Source organism: Papaver somniferum, chromosome 1, assembly GCF_003573695.1.
Source record: "Papaver somniferum cultivar HN1 chromosome 1, ASM357369v1, whole genome shotgun sequence".
NCBI lineage: Eukaryota > Viridiplantae > Streptophyta > Magnoliopsida > Ranunculales > Papaveraceae > Papaver > Papaver somniferum.
This window is the reverse complement of record NC_039358.1, coordinates 193,623,656-193,636,330: the sequence shown is the minus strand read 5'-3', so window position 1 is coordinate 193,636,330 and position 12,675 is coordinate 193,623,656. Positions and strand designations below refer to the sequence as shown.

The window sequence follows — 12,675 nt, the reverse complement described above, 5'->3', positions numbered from 1 at the left end:
GCAAAATTAGGGTTTAGGTACAGTACAAGCCTGAATCCAGAATTTACATGGGATATGGACTCCGTAACTTCAAAACTAAGTACCTATATTTTCTCACGGATCTTCACCAACATCAAGTCCATCCAGGAAACCGTTCAGAAGCTCTCTCTTCCTCACATACCCGCCTGTACAAACTCGGAAGCTCAAGGATGCACAAAGAGGGAAAATTAAGGTTTTGTTCAGGTAAACCCTAATCAACAAATTCCATTTGTTCAAGACGGAAATTTTGTCTCATCAAGAATTCATTATCATGTCATTAACGTTCAACACAAAGTCCCAGGAAATTCCAACGTCCGGAATTGATTCCAAGATTAGAGTCATAATAATTGAAGGCTAAAAAACATCAATTCGGGGATTCTGCAAGACTAAAATGACGAACGAATTGTAATTGTGTATGAATGATTTGTTACCATCTATATACTCATCATAGAAAAATCATGGTTCTACTCTGAGTAGGGGACTTAATGTAGATGGTGAAATTTGGATAAGGGGCAAAAATGACATTTCAACCCTATAGGCAGGATTTAACTCTCACGGGAGAGATTAAGCCCTTGGTCCTCAAGGAATCCTTAGCCACGATTTCTAGTATACGTCCCCGCGAGACACTGCCGGTCGTGATGCCGTGATTCCTATCGCACATCCTCAACGAGATACTGCTAGTCACGTAGGTTCTGTAGAGCGTAAAACGTCCCCGACAGACTTATGAACCAGAACAACCACAATTCCAGCATGTTTTCGTGAGACGCAGCTGATTATGATGCCATGATTCCTAGTATACGTCCTCAACGAGAAGCTGCTGGTCATGTAGGCTCTGTAGATGCATAAATACGTCTCCGACGGACTTATGACCCAGAGCAAAGATTTGCATATCTCCCGTAAGCACGACTCACCCTATTTGAGATCAAAGACTGATTCCTAGTACATCATCGCGAGATACACTGGTTATGTCCGCTCTAGGCTCTGACTCGACTTAATGAGGTTTCCGGATAACTCCTAGGACATCCCCGCGAGATACGCTGGTTATTCTACCTCTGAGCCTTTTCGACAGACTCCTAGAACATCCTTTCGAGATACAATGGTCTTGTTGGCTCATTATATAGACACACAGTTGATTCCTAGGACATCTCTGCAAGATACGCTGGTCAAAGATAAGTGAGACAAAGTCTCGCAGAGACATTAAATCGGGCGTACAAAGCCTTTTCTCTCTCTCTCCCCAGGTCGGGTCCCAGCAGACCGCGGAGAGATACGGATCTGTTAAGAAAATCTTCGGAGATATTTTTGAGCAGTCCGCAACAATCTTAGAGAGATTTAAATCTCTCTGCAAAAATCACGGAGAGATTTTTGAGCCGTCCGCAAAAATCTCTGAGAGATTCAAATATCTCTGCAAAAATCACGGAGAGATTTTTGAGCCGTCCGTAAAAATCTCTGAGAGATTCAAATCTCTCTGCAAAAATCATGGAGAGATTTTTGAGACGTCTGCGAAAATCTCAGAGAGATTCAAATCTCTCTGGAAAAATCACAGAGGGATTTTTGAGCCGTCAGCAAAAATCTCTGAGAGATTTTTTGAGCCGTCCGCAAAATCTCTGAGAGATTCAAATCTCTCTGCAAAAATCACAGAGAGATTTTTGAGTTGTCCGCAAAAATCTCTGCGAGATTCGAATCTCTCCTCAAAATCTCGGATAGATTCACATGATAGGCACACGCATTACCTAGTGCTTAAGCCTATTTCTCAGCCTCTCAAATACACTCGCGGGTAGTAAATTGAGCCTGAATTGTAATGGATATCCAAAAACGTGGATAGAGCCTTGAGCATCGCATGCTCAACAAAGGTACCTACAAACAATAATATGGTTTTCACGTGACATGTGTGACCGGACATGGAGATAGGGAGATCAGCCTCAGCTCCTCTCACACTCTGCACACGATTCCTAAGGAATTCCATTCCTTTTCACGTGACTCATCCTAGTCATTCTCACAAATCAGAGAATATCTCTCTATCTTGGCCAACTCGGCTAAAGGGAATATTTCTCTCTCAAATACTTCATCACAAAGGCTGACTCAACTTCATACAAATTGGGGATATCAATTAGGGTTTTGGTCTGGCGGTCTACGACACGTGTGAGAAACATCCGGCTTATTTCTCACCGCAGAAGAGAATAAAGGCGGTGAAATAGTGAGACAAACTCAACCTAGTTTATCCTTATTCCTGAAGAAACGGGAGAATTGTTCCGCACGGCACGGAAAGCAATCCTTATCTTCACCGACTTGAGATTAGAGAATCCAGCTATAAATAGGTCATCTATTTTCCAAGCTACGATCATCTTTCTCATAACCTCTTGGAGCAATAACTTGTTCTCTGATCTCTCTCTTCATCTGCTTCCCTCCCTGAGACCAGCCCTAATCCTTCTTCCCTGTGACTGAAGAAGCATTTGAACGGCCAATGTGCGTGGTTTAGGCGAAGACTGTTCGTGCTCAGCCTCCCGAAACTCACTTTCAAAACCCTAGAATCCCATATCTATCCTTTCACCGATTTTAGGTAACTACACTAGGAAACTTCTTTTGAGGATTTTATTCTTGAGAAGGATAACTAGGGTTTGGTATAGCAAAGATTGTGATTACACATAGCTATTTCCAACGTTTTTCATCTTGCATGTTTTTAGGTTTATTTGTTTAAATTCTAGAGTTGTTGGAAGATTAACTTGCAGTATCTAATCATTATTGGTTTAATTATTGCAAAAATCTTATGAAATATTTGTGCTTTTACGATCTCGTGAATTGGCTAATATTTCATATATGCTCAGAAGTTAAATCTATTATATTTTTTATAAACAGAAAATAGAACAAACCCTTTGAGATTTTTCCCGTAGTATTGATTTATTAGTGATCACACTTTTGTGTTTTGCTGCTTGACACACTCCGTGAGATTCTCTTATGTTGAGTAAAATTGTCTTGTTGTTCGTAACTGGCCTTGAGATTAATTTATGTCGATATTTTGGATACAAATCCTTGTGATTTGTTAATGTCCGCTAAAATCCTTCTTTTTCACGAAAGCAAGGTCATTCATGTTGTTCTCTTGGGAATGACATTTAATGGAGGAGAGTTCTAAAATGAACTTGTGCTTAATTGTTATATCTTTGTGGGGAGTGTGGCTGTGGAATTTTAAAGGAGATGCTTGTATCTTTTTAATCTCCTAGGATGAGTGTTAAGTATTTATTACTATGTGATATCATGTAAATAAGTTGATATGTTACATTTTAACTATGTTATTTATGTAGTATCTCTATCTTCCTTAAAAATTGAAGATATCTTTTGGTTGTATTCATTATGATCCCACGATTTTCGTACCTTTGTTAATTTTATTGACAAAAGGGGGGAGAATTATTTAGTAGTTTATTAGTACATACATGTGGTTTACGGATCATTATGTAAGTGCGAGTGAATCATTTAGCAATGGGTTTCAACTATTATACAAAAGATGTAAGTATTGATTAAGGGGGAGAAACATATCACCGTAGTATTACTTCAGAGTTGAGATACAATTGAACTTTGGAGAGAAGATAATAATATTATGTTTCTGTATAACGACGAGAATTGTTATAGCTACATATCTTCAACAACAAAGATGTTGAGTTGGACACGTTCAGAATCATTGCTACTTGAAATAACGAAGAGTTCAAGGAGAGTTGAAGAAACCAAGGATATCAAGACATGATCGATCGAGAATTTTTTAGAAAAACTTTATTTTTTGTTATCCATATGTACTAATAGTTTTGTCACTAAAATTGACAAAGGGGGAGATTGTTAGAGCATTGCTCGGTCGATTCACAAGTGTTGCTATATCAAGTTTGTTGTCAAATTTAGTTGTCAAAACTATATCTTGATTTCTAATCTAGAATTAGTTAAGTCTTGGTCTAGGATAGAGGTAGTTGAGAAACAAACCAGTCATCATTTGCGTTCTACCGTTTGAAGGTGAAGATCAACCGAAGCTTTTGGAGAACTTCATCAACAAAAGGTAAGTGAAGAATGAACCACCTATTTAGAGTATTCAAAACTGGAATAGGTCTCGGGGGTTTTCTACAATTGCGGTTTTCTCGTTAACAAAATCTTGTTGTGTCATCTACTTTATTATTCCGCATTATAATTATTTTATTATAATTAAAGTAAATTGCACTTGTACGTTAATCCATAACACTTGATATTGATCCTATAGAGTTTCGATTTGAGAAATATGTGGTTCAGTCTTTACTTACCTTTTGTTGATGAAGCTCTCCAAAATATTTGGTTGATCTTCGCCTTCAAACGGTAGAACGCAATGATTTCTGGTACTCAGCTACACACTTCTAATCTAATCCGAGACTTGACTAAATGTATACTAGAAATCAAGATATAGTTTTGATCTACTAAATTTGACAAAAATCTTGAGATAGCAAAACTCGTGAGTTCGACCGAGCAATGCTCTAACACCTTTCTTTCAATGAATTTTGCGTGTTTGACGGTATAATTTTTTTTGTAAGAAATGATGGCGAGGGTGAAATGAAAGTGTTTATATCGAATGTGGTGGTGCAGCTATGTTTGCAATATTTATGTTAGTGGTAATTATTTTAGTGAAGTATCTTTTTGCCACGGTGTTCGTGATGGTTATTTATAAAGAAAAAGAAGATGGAGAGAGAATGTAGAGATATTTAGCGATAAGTTGGATGAACTTATAGATATTGTAAATTAGTGTGGACATATTGATTTGGGCGCTCATGGAACAAATAGACTTGGAATAAAAAAAGGGTGGGCCTGTCAAATATCAAGGAAAAGTTGGACAAGGTGTTAGCAAAGTCCCATTGGTGCAATCGCGTTCTAAATTCTCAGGTATTGCATTTTCATTATTTTGACTCTGATCATAGAGTCATTTTAATATACCCGCAACAACAAAAAATTGCATTAAGTCTGGACCTTCTATGCCGGAGGCCATGTGGACTGAGGATGAAAGGTTTCTTGGAGTCCTAATGAGGATACTCATGTTCACAAAAGCTATTTCAATTGTGTGGATTAATTTCAAGTGGATGCTTAAAAATGAAACAAATCTGTTTCGGGGAATTTATCTAAGAATATAGAAAAAGCTTTGATGAAACCGGAGGATGCCTAAGGTGAATTTGAAAAGGATCCTTCTGAGTTTTATAAAATATTAATGACTTATTTTCATTTTATCAATATGAAGGAAATATCTAGAAAAAAAAATCTAGAATTAATTGGCTTCTTGAAGGAGATCGTAATACAATTTTTTCTCATTATTCTACTTTAGTTAGGAGAAACAGGAATATGCTAATTAAATTAAAAGATAATAAAAATAGTTGGTTAGATAAGTCCTACAATATAGAAAAGTATAGTGGATCACTTTAATTTGTAATCTCTTTTCAGTTAGTAGTAATGAATGTGATAATGATGCAATTGGATGTCTTTTTCCTACTGTTTTGTTTACGGATGAATGCCATGATTACTAGACTTGTGGTAGTGAACAAAATAAACATGGCTTTAAAACAATTAGGATCTCATAAGTCCCTAGGGCCTGAAGGCTTGCAGGGTTAGTTATTTTCTAAATATTGAGATCATGTTGGACATAATTTAGTTAAACTGGTTTGGGATATTTTTTTTTCGTTCTGGCCAGTTTGACACCAGACTTAATAAGCTTCATAACCCTGATTTCCAAGAAGAACATCCCTTGCACTGTTAAGGAATATAAAGCTATTAGTTTGTGTAACTTTACTACGAAGATTATAGCAAATAGATTAAGACCACTTCTTGATAGGATTATCTCTCCAAACCAACATGCTTTTGTGTCAGGGAGATCAATTTTTGACACATCCCAAAACCTGTTGTCATAGGTTCTTATGTATCTTCATATGTTTATTGTAATTATCTCACAAAAATAATTCTTATGTATCTTCATATTTTCTGCAAAGTGTTTTTAGAGATTTATTCAAGTGTCAATTATCTCACAAAAGTAATTGTGCATCTGAAAATATTCAACAAGGTAAGTACGTGTACTCTATCTTGTTCGTGACTATTTTTTTCATGGAATATCTACCGGGTATGTGTACCCTTAAGACAAAAACGAGTTAAGGAACTCACTGAACTTTTCCGGTTTGCATATTGGGTACGAATACCACACCGGTTTCAAAACCAACAGTTCCTTTACGGTATGCGTACTGGTTACGCGTACCATTCTTGGTTCACGAACAATTATTGTATGGATAACGGATATGCGTACAAAACCTATAACATACTTGCAAGTGCAAATTATAAATTCCCCTATGTTTTATGGGTCTTCATAACTACCCTTATTAACAAATAATAATACCACTCGGATTATAAACGGAAATTCTTATTTTTTACAATTCCTTATTTAACCTTGTGTATTTTATGCTTTCCTTTTCTTTTGTCATCGTCCAAATGAAAATCAATCGTCATCAGATCTAACTTTTCTCTCTCCTATCTCGCACCAGACCGCCATTAACACCACCGTTTCCTCACCTCTTTCAGCCATCACCACCGATTCTCAGCCTCTTTCCGCCGTACTTAGGTTACTAATAGTCTCCATAATCTACTATAAATCACACTAAAAAAAGCCCTCGATCCTTCTTATTTTGTAGAAATATCTGCAATTGAAACCCTAGAAATTTGTTCTTCATGTTTATGGTAATGGCGTCGAGAATTTATGGTGGTATACAGAGAGTCAACAGTACAATATTACTATGAAACTAATTCTTCTGTTACCAAATAAATACCATACTTCAGCTTAAATTCCGTAAGTGAACTTTCTAATCAATTTGATTTTTTTCATCGGTGTATATGAAAATTAGTTTAATTAATCAATAATTGGTTTCTTTGTTTACATTTTGTGTAACTCGGTTTGGATTTAAGTTGATCAAGAATCGGATTAAGTTATTGTTCGTCTTTGTTTTAGTTCTTGCAGCTGGTTTGTGTTCGTACTGGTGGAGTTTGAGAACAAATTTCTCTAATTAGTTAATCTAGAGTCGGATTAGTTTTTCAGTTTCTTGAATTTTTTTCTTTTTTTAGAGGCTGAATTTGGTAATTGTTGATTTGTTGTCATTTGTAATTAAGATAAGATGATTTTAGGCATTAATAATTGGCGTGGTTGATATCAGTTTAGTGTCATTGATATGAAAACTTATGCTTGCATGTATTTGAGAATTCAATTTCCACTTTTGAATTTACTGTATACATATCTAACAAGGAAGGTCGGGAGGTGTATTGGAAGATTTATAAGTTGTCGTACATTGGTGTGCAAGATGCCATTGCAAGTATGTACTCAGGGTTAGAGGGTGATAAGAGCATTCCCTTTGTGGACCAGTTTTCTTATTATGAAACACTCAATTTGTAGATTTCCTTACAGAAGTCTATTTTTAGTGACTAGTGTAAATGTAACTGGCCTGTTTCGTCGTCTGTATACAGGCCAACAAGTCTGGGACCCTGGGTGGAGTTTTGTGGGCACTACTGATGGATAAATTGGGTGCTGATGCTCTTGAATTTAGATGCCTTATGGTAAAAAGGCATAGTTTGAAGGGTCCGCGAATTATAACCTAAAAGGTGTCACTTTCTATATACAAAAACTCCAACAAAACAAATTGTTCACAAAAACCTCATTTAATATAAATTGTCTATATTATCCTTCTAGTTTAAATCACCCCAACAAAAACAAAAATCAACCACATTTTAATTCTTGTTATATTGTCACCCCCAACAAGAATACAACCACCAATAAGCAACGCCGCCACCGATAGCCACCGCCACCACTTCCGACCACCGCCGCCACCACCTCCGACCACCGCCAACGCCACCTTCTGCCACCGACCACCACCGCCGCCGCCACCACCGACCGCCACCGACCACCACCGCTCCGCCCCCGCCCGCCGCCACCGATACTGCGCAATTGCACCACCACTGCCAGCCACCCTACCATCCAGCACCACCATTGTCGACCACCACCGCCACCACCTTCGACCACCACCACCACCGATACTACGTAATTGCACCACCAATACCAGCCACCCTACCATCCAGCACCACCACTGTCGACCACCGCCGACCAAAACCAGCACCACGACCGCCCACCACCACCACCTCCCAAAAATACGATGAAACCAATTTTGGTTTCATCATAAATACGATGAAACCGATTTTGGTTTCATCTTGGTTTCGTGAGAAATCACCGGCAAGAAATTTTTTAAGAGGTATTATACATCTTCATGGATAGAAATACATTGTTGAAATACGATGAAACCGATTTTGGTTTCATCATAAATAAGATGAAACCATAATTGGTTTTTGCGCTTCAACAGCAATACCATCAGTTATGTCTCAAGACCCATTACTCAGCTTCACCTGGTATATCTTTCCATCTAGGTTTACAGGCAATTCCTCATTGTATTGCAGCACTTCATTGCACCTGCAACTACAAATTCACTTCAAATCCCATACCCACTGCATTACTGCCTTCCATTTCAGTTGAAGCTCATACCTGAACACCACAAATGCTCCATCTCAGGCTCAGTTTGATCTTCAACTGGACCTGCAATATCAATATTAATTCAACCAGAGCAACACCAGTTCCTCCATGGATTCTGATTATCACCAGCTGCAGTTCATAATCACCACCAACATAGGCATCTCAGTTCTTCTCTACACTCTCAACCTGCAACTGTACTTAAAAACCATTCTCAAGCATCAGCTCAAACCATTCTTCATAGAGAACCAACTCAAAGCCAACACCAGTACCACCTTCTCTATAATATTAACTTCAGCTGCAACCGGAGCTTACTAGCAGCATCAAATGAAACTCGTCACAAGACCCTGTCACTGCAATAACCATATCAAACCCATCACTGCAATAACCATATCAACAATACCAACAACTACACTTGCACACTGCCAATCTGAAAGCAGCGGCAGCAACATCTCCTAGCTGACTCTACTCAGCTCCACAATCCAATTCACCACCTGCAATTGCTTCCCATTTCAACTGTAAGAAAAATTATAAGAGATATTATACATGTTCATTGATAGATGGAACCAATTTTGGTTCCATCATAAATAAGATGAAACCATAATTGGTTTCGTCATAATTCAACTGCACATGTACATGAACCTGCATGTTATTGATTCATTGACCTCCACATGTACATGAACCTGCATTTCATACTTTTATGACATAAATAAGCAATTTCTTATTACTTAGCACATGGTTAATGAACAAGCTGTAGACAAGTTTGAAGTCTCTGATAAGAGTTTTGTGACTATCAACACAAATCAAACATCCATTGTTGATTACATCGCATTTTACTAGCTACGAACGTAGGTCAACATATACATAGTTGATAACCAAACAAGAACAAAGATATCAGGACAACTAGGAGAGTATAATCGGGCGAAAGTCATGCATATTGTGACAAATGAAATTCTTAAGCATGAGATTTATTTAATTTCAAGGTTGGATAGGCTACAAACACTAAACAATTAAGATGCAAGCAACTTCCTGACATTGGCAGCATGTAGATTAAAGAAAAAATTGAACAAGGAGAATTGAGTTACCCGTGGCATATTCAACTAGTTGAATAAGCTCAGTGTCCCTAACTTGGACGATAACATATGAAGTAGTGGACACAGTTGTGATGTTACCAAAATCATTGACTGCAGCTTCTTTACAGATGCTTTTTGTCTTGTCCAATTTAGCTTCTCCAATTCCCCTATATTCCAAAGATTGCAATGTTGATAACTTCTTCTCATGCTCAATATTTTCCCCTTCAAGAGCCTAAAAATCAAGCAACATATAACACATATAAGCAATCATTAAGACTAAGACTAATGCTCCACGTTACATTGAAACTCAACAAGACACCTAATGGCTTCACAAGCAAATTAAAATCTGAATTATCAAAGGTCAAATTTCCAATTTATAATGAATTCAATGTTCAATATCCTAGTCTAGTGGTTCTCAATTTTGTGTCACAAACAAGCAGTACAATTCTGCATACCTTAACTTCCTGGTGTAGCTTCTTCTCCCATGCCAAGAGTTGCTCCAATGTGGAAAAGTGACTCTTCGGACCTTGTTCCACAAGCGCGCCGGTATCTAATCGATACTAAATATCCAAAGGAGGTTTTGATATCTAGCTTGAACTCAAATTTGTCAAAAGACAGTTTCTGGTCAGTCAAAATGTGAAACCCCAATCAATCCTAAACCCAAATAAACTTAATTTTCATTCAAAAACAAAACTACAAACTTTTCATTTAGATGGGCACGACTAATTTCAAGCAGATTAGAGACAGGCTCGCCAGCAACAACAGCTTTCTCAAGATAGTATTTGATACAAGCAACAATTTGAGCAAGATCTTTATGTCTTACCACCAATTTCATATTTGCTATCTCACCACCACCTCCGCCGCCACTGCCGCCATGATTATGAACAGACTTATTACCCAGTTCCATATGCATCTTAATCCATCACCTGCAGTTCAGTTTAGCTTACAGTCACCACTGCCATCAACAAATCCATCTTAGTCATAACCTAGGAACAAAACAAACAATCAAATCTATTAAAACCCAACACCACAAAATCCATTTCAGTTCAACATCTCTTCTTGTCGATCGACAACTCAATCCACCGCAGAATAATCTCAACCAATCACTACCACCATCAAACAACAACCAAAAGACTCATCCTAGTTTTGTGAAATTAGCATTTCCATTTCAATTTCACATTTGGTTCCTTGATTGTAATGTTATCTACCATTTCAAATAAATGCTTCCACCTTAAAATTTTCATTCTCCTCTGTATCCACATCTAATCCTTGGCTTAAATGTAACCAACCAAATTTGATTCAGAAAAATTTCAGTACAGATCCATGTACAGATCCATGTACACATTCAATAATATACATATCCTTGTCAAACTTCAAATGAAAAATTAGTTCAAAAATCATAAAGTCTTCGACCAAAAAAAGATCATCAAATTAGATCCCTCACAGACTAATTCCACCAACAAATTTGAAAAAAATTTAACAAAAAATTACAAGAAATTTGTGATTTCTTACCGCTATCGCCGATGAGACAAATTAGGTTATCAAATTTGACATCACCACTCCGTCATCTCTTCCTTGAAAATCGATCTCAATCATCAATTCGTCACCAACCCATCCCTGTTCTTCTTGTTCTTCATTTGAAGTTACAATCACAACCCTAATTTCAACAATTTATTCATCTAATCTTACAGAAATATCAAAACATCACCAGATCCACCTGTGTTTTCTTCTGAATTTGAAAATGAAACTATGGTTAGGGTTTTAATTAAGGTTGGGGTGGTGGTGGTAATGGTGTCGATGGTTAAGGAATTGAAGGAGGCGTAGGAGGGTGGTGGTAACGTCTCTCGAATTCTTCACCTCTTGAATCAGCGTTGTTCTTCTCGTGCAGTTCCATTGTTGCTGCTGGTGATGATGATGGTGGGATAAGGAGACGGAAGAAAGAAGAAATCAGAGAAGAAGAAGAAGAAGAAGAAAAGGTCGAAGGGTATGTTTGGCTTTTTTAAAAGTAACAAAAACTAAATTTACACATTATTATTTGGCTTGGGATTTTTTTCCCAGTTTTATTTGAAACGGTTTTTATTTGGTAGAAATAATATGACCGGTTTTTTCTTATCACTAGTTTGTTCATCTAGGGGTTTTGTCACTAGTTTTGTAGTTTGAATGATATATCATTGCCTATGTTTGGATGGTACATTTTCCGCCCTAGCAATAAGTTTAATTAGTAGGAGATATATTTATAGGTCTGGATTTTTGTTTTGGCGTTGGTGGTGGTTAATGGTTGGCGGTGGTGTTAGATATGATAATGTTACTGACGGTATTCTTGAAGCCACAAAGATTTCAGTCAAACTTGAATCCTCGATGTGTGTCCGTAGTGTACTTCCTTGTCTTTAGTTAATGTTTATCTCTACGTATATGGTCATGTTGTGAATATGTGTATAAATATAGTTGTCTAACTATATTGCAGTTGAAATTTTTGTTCTTTTTATTCACCACTATGTGTACATGCAAAAGTGAGTACCATTTCGAACCAACACCGTGACAAGTTACGGTCGTCATATATACCTTTTGGCACTAAGTGGGTTTAATTTGCAATTTCAGGTACCTGGAGCTAGAGTTTTGTCTGGCACTACTGTTTTTCATGTGCCTAACTTAGTTGGCCCTGTAAGTTATATATTGAATGGTTTTGGTGTTTAATTTGTTTCCATCACATTTTATTTTTTAGTTTAACTTATTTGTTCGTCATAATCGTACTCATCGTGCTTCGGTTCAGTAATTTCATTTCCTTGAATAGTGTGAAACTGAACTCTTCCTTGAATAGTGTGAAATTGAACTGATCATGTGGTGCAATGGTAGCACAACTGATTCCACGTCAGAAGATGCGTGTTCGATTCACGTCGGGTTCACTATTATTGGTACATCAATTTTTGGGATCAAATTTGGTTGTTGACACTAGATTTTGGGGTCAACTTCGATTGTTGATACAATATTTGGGATCAACTTTGGTTGTTGATACCATAAAAAATCTAAATATTTTCTGAATTTATAATT

General features: G+C 37.2%; 1 pseudogene; it reads right to left on the bottom strand.

Annotated features, from left to right (window-relative positions):
• Positions 1–9,203: 9,203 nt before the first annotated feature.
• On the bottom strand, positions 9,204–10,540 carry LOC113356416 (annotated as a pseudogene).
• Positions 10,541–12,675: the final 2,135 nt, after the last annotated feature.